Here is a 6,529-nt window from a genome sequence, read left to right as displayed (position 1 = left end):
AGGGTTGAATGAATGAATGAATGAATGATCAGTCATGGAAACAGTTTGTTCACTATCAGATAAAAGTTACAGATAAGCTAAATAGAAGACCTATAACTAAGGATATAGAGAAGAAGTCATGTCAAGACTGGTAGGAGGAGCAAAGATGCTAATTGGGCTGGTCCCACATCCACGTGTGGTGGTTAAAAATTGGGAGGGATACCCTGGCTGTGGAGGTCCCCCCTAAGGAGCAAGGGGTTCCAGCCCGACAACAGGCTCCCCAGCCCAGGGTTCCAGAACTGAGAAGTCTTCTTAACTGGTTTTCTGGCTGGGAAAATCAGCAAAGATTGTGGCTGAGTAAATAGAGGGCAGCTGGAGTCTTAGGTGTTCCTCTTAAAGGGCCCATGCATAGACTTACTCCCTGATGGACTCACTCACTCTGAGCTCCAGCACTAGGACAACAGCTTGAAAGGCACCAGGACATAGAGGAAGAACTGAATTCTCTGGCTTCAGGCTAAGGACTGAAGAAGCAGCTTTGTCCCAGAGAGGAGTGCAGGCAAAAGCTATGATTCCTTTGTTGAGCCCTCCCCACACCTAGCGTGTAGACTCAGGTGGGTGCCACATGTGTCTCCATTAACCAGGCTAACACTGGTTGTTTGGCCCTAGTGATGCCGAGACCCAGCCCCACCCAACTTGCAGACCCACCCAAGCTGCTTCCAGTGGCTTTTCCATACAAACAGCCTGTCTTGGCTCATGCTGTGGACTTTCCTAAAATCTCTCAAAGGTTCACAAACCTCAAACAAGTAGTATCTAGCCTCAGTGTACCCTGTACCTCTTACTAAGTAGTGGTTAGGGGTGTTAGTGCCCAAGCCCAGCATTAGCAGCAGCCTCCCTCAGTTCGCAGCTTAGTCTCTTCCAGGTTCCTTCAGGCCAGCATAAGCGGCAACCATCTGAAGATCACTCTGTAGCTCATATCAAGTGGCCTCAGGCAGAGCATTGGCAGTAGCTGCACTTGGCTTACACCAAAGCACCTCCCAAGAGGCCCCAGAACCAACACACTCAGTGGCCAGCTTCAGACCACACCAGAGCAACATCCAACTACCTACACAAATGACACACCCAAAGGGCAGACTGGGGAGGCACCAGAGCCTTGCTAAAGCAAATCCTGCTCCACAGGGTCAGCCCCTGCACAACAGCTCCTCCAATATGGTCATGGTCAGTCCTCACAACCAATCAGCATGAGGGTCAGTGTCTCACACTGATGTGCAAACAGCAACCAGGCTCAACTACAACAGGAGGGCATACACAAACCACACAAGGGACACACCTGGGGCACTAGGCTCAGGTGACCAGGGAGGCTGTGCCATTGGGCCCCATGGGCCCCTACTATATAAAGCCACTCTACTAAGACTGGGATACATAGCAGCCCTACCTAATACACAGAAACAAACATAAAGAGGCAGCCAAAATGGGAAGACAAAGAAACATGACTCACATAAAAGAACAGAACAAAACTCCAGAAAAGAACCAAAAAAGATGGAGACAAGCAATCTACCAGATGCAGAGTTCAAAACACTGGGTATAAGGGTGCTCAAAGATCTCAGTGAGAACAACAAAGAGATAGGAAACATAAAAAACGAAGATAGAAAACATAAAAAGAACCAGTCAGAAATGAAAAATACAATAACTAAAATGAATACATTAGAGGTAATCCGCAGTAGATTAGATGAAGCAGAGGATCAAGTCAGCAATTTGGAAGTTAAAGTAACAGAAAATACCCAATCAGAAAGCAAAAATAAAAAAAGAATCCAAAGAAAATGAAGATAGTTTAATGGGCCTCTGTGGCAACATTAAGCAGACCAATATTTGAATCATAGGGGTACCAGAAGGAGAAGAGAAAGAGCAAGGAATTGAAAACCTATTTCAAGATACAATGACGGAAAACTTTCCCAACCTAGCAAAGGAAATAGACATACAATCCTAGGAAGCTCAGAGAGTCCCAAACACGATGAACCCAAGGAGGCCCATGCCAAGATATATCATAATTAAAATGCCAAAGGTTAAAGACAAAGAGAAAATCTCAAAAGCAGCAAAAGAAAAACAGTTACCCACAAAGGAGCTCCCATAAGACTATCAGCTGATTTCTCAACAGAAACTTTGCAAGCCAGAAGGGACTGGTATGAAATATTCAAAGTGATGAAAAGCAAGGACTTACAACCAAGATTATTCTATCCAGCAAAGCTATCATTTAGAATTGAAGGACAGATAAAGAGCTTCTCAGACAAGAAAAAGCTAAAGGAGTTCATCAACACCAAACCAGTATTATAAGAAATGTTTAATGGAGAAGAAGAAAGAAGAAAGAAAAAAGAAGAAAGAAGGTGGGGGGGAGGGGTAGGGGAGGAGGAGGAGAAGGAGGAGGAGGAAAGATAAAAAATATGAATAATAAAATGGCAATAACTACATATTAATCAATTATTACTTTAAATGTAAAGGGGTTAAATGTGCCAAATAAAAATCATCTGAGTGGATAAGAAAATGAGACCCTTATATATTCTGCCAACAAGAGAATCATTCCAGATTAAAAGACACACACACAGGCTGAAAATAAAGGGATGGAAAATGATATTTCATGAAAATGAAAACAAACAAAAAAGATGGTGTAGGAATACTTTTTTAGACAAAGGCTGTAACGAGAGACAAAGAATGACCCAGTAATTCCACTTCTGGGTATTTATCCAAAGAAACCCAAAACACTACTTTGAAAGGACATGTGCATCCATATGTTCATCGCAGTATTATTTACAATAGCCAGGACATGGAAGCAACCTAGGTGTCCATCAATAGATAAATGGATAAGGAAGTGGTACATATATACAATGAAATATCACTCAACCATAAAAAATGAAATCTTGCCATCTGCAACAGTATGGATGGACGTACAGGTTATTATGCTAAGTGAAATAAGTCAGAGAAAGACAAATATGACTTACCAATATGTGGAATCTGAAAAACAAAGTAAATGAACAGAACAGACACAAACACAAATACAAAGAACATTTTGATGGTTGCCAGATGGGAGGGAGGCTGAGGGGATGTGTGAATAAAGGGAAGGGATTAAGAAGTACAAATTAGTAGTTATAAAATAGTCATGGGGATATAAAGTATAGCATAAGGAATACAGGCAACAATACTGTAATGTGTTTGGTTTTAGGTGGGTACTAGATTTATTAGGGTGATCACTTCTTAAGTTATATAAATGTCTAATCACTAAGTCATATACCTAAAACTAATATAATATTGTATATCAAATATAGTTGAAAATAAAAAGTTATTTTAAAAAGTTACAGGTAATTGAGTGTGAAAATTCAGGTAAATTCAGTGGCACTGTATTAAAGTCAGAGATAGCGGTATGTATATGCCCCATCTTTATTATATAGAGATAGAGATGCTACAGAAAGAAAATTTAAAAAAAAACACAAGTCACTGACTAGGAGAAAGTATTTGCAAAACACGCATGATAAAGTTCAGAATATTTGAAAGTATTTTACAACTCAATAAGTTTTAATAGGACATACAGTCCAATAAAAATTAGGCAAAACATTTGAACAGACACTTTACTAAAGATGTATAAATAGAAAACAAACACATAAAAATAATTAGTTATTAGAAAAATGCAAATTAAAACCTCAATGAGATTATAGTGTACACACACCATAATGGCTAAAATTAGTGGGACCGATCATAATAAGTGTTGTTGACTATTTGTAGCAATTGGAGCTCTCTCGTACATTACTTCTGGGAATGTAAAATAGTACAGCCACTTTTGAATACAGTTTGGCATTTTCATATAAAGTCGTGTGCACATTTACTATCTGGCCAATACTGCTGACACTTAGATTAGGTGAAAAATAAAAAAGATATGTCCATATAAGACTTGTATTCGGGTTTCCATGACAGCTTTATTTATAGTAAACAAAACTGGAAACAACCCAAATATACACTGAGTGTTGAATGCTGAATGAATAAAGAAACTGTAGTATATCTATAGGATTTAATATGAGGCAAAAAAGAGAACAAATTATTAATACACACGATATGAATGAATTTCAAAGGCATCATGCTAAATGCAAAGCTAGACACAGAAGGCTATGTACTGAAGTGATTCCATTCATTTAAAATTCTAGGAAAGGCAAAACTAGTGACAGAAAGCAGTCAGTGTTTTCCAGAAGACAGCAGGTGGTAGAACTGCAAAAGGACACAAGGGGTAGGTTTTTTAGGAGTGATAGAAATATTCACGATTGAGGTGGTGGTTACATGACAGTACATTTGCCAGTACTCAGAAAATTGTACACTTAAGTTAATAAATTTTATTTTGTTTAAACTGATCTCAATAAAACTTATTTTACAAAAATTTTCTGACTTCTCTGCTTTTTTTCAAGAAAAGGTAAATCTTTTTTTTTTTCTTTCAGGAGTTAATTTATACCAGGTTAAGGAGACAGGAATTCCCTGATCCAGAATATTTTTTTCACTCCTTCAAAGAAGATACCATTTAAATGACATGAAAGTTGTTGACTCATGATCTCTCTGGCCTCTAGTGACAAGCTCGCTTTTGCACTAAGAGCCGCATCTTAAGTCTTGACTGCGATATAATAAACATCATTTCTATATTTTATTTTTGTTTTTGAGAGGAGCCATTTAAGGATACCTTTCTAATATGAATTAAACCTATTGGCAAGGAAGATAGTAAAAAACCTAAAAACGTTGCTTGAGAAAATAAAAAATGACGTACATCAGTTTATCCAGTACATTATGAACCCTGGTGTGCTTTATCAAAATAGGGACTCTGAATTAGCATTATACACTGCCTATCACTTCGGAACAATAAACAGTAAACTGCAAAAATCAAGAGCTCTGCTTTATTAACTTCTCTAACCAACCAAAACACTCCCTCTTTTCTGCTTCTTTACTTACCACCTAACCATGGTTACACCTCCTTAGGGTATGGCCCTGCACACTCTGAGCACCTAATATCCATGGCAATGGAGAAATGAGTTGAGCTCCAAAAATTCACAACAGTAATGTCACACTTGGGATCACATCCTAGAAAAAGAGCTCTGCTAAATTTTCTTATGCCCAACCCAAATTTCAGAAACATAATTCTAATTCTCTAGAACAACAATCCTTGGTATACTCGAAAGCTAAACAGTTTAGAGATCTGTTACACAACAATGCGAATATATCTATCAGTATTGAACTGTACAATTAAAAATGGTTAAGATGGAAAATTTAATGATGTATCTTTTTATTGCAACAAAAAAAGCCTGAGTGGAATATATAGGGTTTTAAGTAAAAACAAAGTGCCTCCGTTAGTAGAATTTTTCTTATAATTATTATTTAATTCTATTCTATCTTATGTATATATTCCATTAATTCTAGTATAAACTTTTGATTTTAGTGACTGGTAGTCTGTTCACAAAATTATATTGTATTGTAATTCATGATAGCCTCTTTATTTAAGTAAAAACTGACATGTGAGAACAATCTGGCTACAAGAACTGTCACATTATTAATCACCAGCATTAATTTTGTTGCCTTAGAATACCAGGCAGGTGAAGGCTTCCTCATCCACAATTCCATCAACATTCCTCCCAAGGCCATACATATGGCAAAAGTGGATGACCTTCTTGGGCACACAAGAGTCAATATACATTGACATACACATGAATACTTACATTCCTGTGCTGAGATTTACCCCCACATCTCTGTAGGTCCATTTGAAGAAATTAGGCATCTCTCCAAAAATACTATTAACTCAAAACTATGCTAGAACCCATGGCTTAAAGTCACTGATGTTTAATTCCTATTGTCTCTTTCTTTGGTTTTAGTTTTTCTACAGTGACTATCCTTCTATCTTTCCCATATGTCTTACTTTCTTTTACTTTATTTTGCACCTATACTTCTCATTAATTCCTCTTATTCCACAAGACTAAAGAAAAATCACAAAAGAAATATGTGCATACTTGAAGTAAAGGCTATTATATCATTTTTGATGTTTTTAAAAGCAAAATTCTGAAAAGAAAGTCTACATACAGCTTCTCCTGGAAGCAACTATTTAATCAGATAAAACCATCTTACTCTTTCTTAAACACTCCCAAGAAACACAACCAATTGGTCACACCCCTTGATATTTTTGTGAACCAGAAAGACAGTTTTTCTAACATATGACCTCAACTCATTCAGGAGACATAAATCTTTTCCTTTTTCTTTCTTGTGAGGGTCTAAGTTTTGTATTATTCACACATTTTTTTTTAATTAGAAGATTCTCAAAATCCCAAATTCTTCATTTTTTTAAAATATAAATGATAATCACTCAAAACCCTCCTTAAAAATATGCACACACACAAACATTTTATAAGATGGAGAATCAGTGCTCAAAATTTTTCTTCAGGAAAAAAAAATAAGCTTCTTAGGGAAGTTAAGCAAACTCTTTATTCAATATTGTATATTCAAAGAATACCAAGCGAATGCTGGTTTTACCTGCTTAAACAAC

Source organism: Pteropus vampyrus, unplaced genomic scaffold (genome assembly GCF_000151845.1).
Source record: "Pteropus vampyrus isolate Shadow unplaced genomic scaffold, Pvam_2.0 Scaffold33, whole genome shotgun sequence".
In the NCBI taxonomy this organism is placed as follows: Eukaryota; Metazoa; Chordata; class Mammalia; order Chiroptera; family Pteropodidae; genus Pteropus; species Pteropus vampyrus.
Note: the sequence above shows the minus strand (reverse complement) of the source record.